The following is a 1964-nucleotide window of genomic DNA, read 5'->3' on the forward strand; positions in this document are numbered from 1 at the left end:
CTTGGGTCTGAAAGCCTGCCTGTCCATAAAGTGCGCTTCCCAGGTGGCGCAGTGGTAAAGAACCCGCCTGCCAATGCAAGAGATGCAGGAGAGGCGGGTTGGATCCCTGGGTCAGGAAGATCCCCTGGAGAAGGAAATGGCAACCCACGCCAGTATATTTGCCTGGAGAATCCCCATGGACAGAGGAGCCTGGTGGGCTACAGTCCATGGGGTCACATAGACGTGACTGAGCACATGCGCACACACATCCAGGAATCAGCAACCGTCTCTGCTGGTCCTTCCCGTGGCCTGACTCTTATCCCTCCTGTTGCAGCAGCCACCTGATGTGTCCTGGGGTAGATCCCGGGAGTTGAGGCTGAGCAGGGACCTCAGACTCCAGGTCCAGGGTCTGATCGCCCCTGGCGACTGCTCTCTCTGAGTCTGTCTCATGGCCTCTGCTTTCCCTCGAACTCAGAGACCCGGCCTGGCGTATTCACGTGTGTGGCTTTGGGAGCTGGGTGAGGGGAGGTCAGTGTTCTGTGGGCCCACGGGCTGCCTGGTCACGGGGCCCATTCTGCTGTGCTGTCCGTGGGCAGTTCTCAGCCGTCCCCTCGGGCTCCCCCACCACGTCTCCCCACGGAAGTGAAAAGGAGACGGACTGCTGTGAACAACACTGCAAGTAAATTCCACGACTCGGTTTGAAATCTGGGTGATGGCAGGATGGATGTGGTCAAGACAGAGATCATCGTGGGGTAGAGGAAAGAACAAGAGACCCAGCAAGAAAGAAACAGACACAAACCACCTGAGCTCCAGAAGAAATAGATAAAACGGCACAATGCTGTGTATCTGTTGGGTTGGCAAAAAAATTCATTTGGGTTTTTCATAGCAGCCTACAGAAAAACTTGAATGCACTTTTTGGCCAACTTAATACTAAGGCGATTTAATCCATAGTTAGAGACGCAGAGGACAGGCTTGGATGGGTTCACTGGTGACCTCCAGCAGACAGGGACTGAAGGCATGACACTCAACAGCGGCTCGTTCACAGTGTGGAGGAGGATGGCTCTGGGCCAGCACCGCCCTAATGTCAGAACCAGACCCAGAACCCCTTCCTCGAGCTTTGGCAATTCAGTTAGCCACAGATAAAAAGAACAGTACTACATCGTGGCCGGGGGCATTTACTCTAGCGAAACAAAGTCGATTTAACATTTGAAAGGCAGTTAATATGATTCAGGGGCTTCCCTGGTGGCTCAGACAGTAAAGCGTCTGCCCGCAATGCGGGAGACCCTGGTTCAATTCCTGGGTCAGGAAGATCCCCTGGAGAAGGAAATGGCAATCCACTCCAGCACTCTTGCCTGGAAAATCCCATGGACGGAGGAGCCTGATAGGCTACAGTCCATGCGGTCGCAAAGAGTCGGACACGACTGAGTGACTTCACTTTCACTTAATGATTCACCCCATTAAAAACAGAAAAGGCGTTTGACAGATTTCAACACCTCATGGCCTTGGATAAAGCCCCTAACTTCTCTGTTCCAGCGTTCTTTTCTCTCTGACGAATGCAGCCAAACTATTTTTCTCAGAAGGTTCCTTTTGATACAGAGGTCCTGGACTTACGTTTAATAAATAAATATAAAAATAAAATTTAATAATTAGAATCATTAATAATATAATAAAAATTAAAGTGCAAGTAATAAAGTGGTAATTGAACTAAGTCAAAATTAGAAAACTGCCCTACAAAAGATACTAAGAAAAATAAAAAATGAAAAGGCAAGTGTAGACTTGGAGAAAATCCTATATATATATGACAGATATGTCATATAATTGTACATATTACATAAATATAGAAACTATGTTATACAAAAAGTTCAAATCAATAAGACAACTGCTTTATAAGTGGCAAATACTGAATATAAACCCCCAAAAATAGAAAAACATGGTTAATAAGCCCACGAAAAAAGACTTGCCATCATTAGCTGTCAGGGAAATGC

The sequence above is a fragment of the Bos indicus genome, chromosome 18 (assembly GCF_029378745.1).
Source record: "Bos indicus isolate NIAB-ARS_2022 breed Sahiwal x Tharparkar chromosome 18, NIAB-ARS_B.indTharparkar_mat_pri_1.0, whole genome shotgun sequence".
Taxonomy (NCBI): domain Eukaryota; kingdom Metazoa; phylum Chordata; class Mammalia; order Artiodactyla; family Bovidae; genus Bos; species Bos indicus.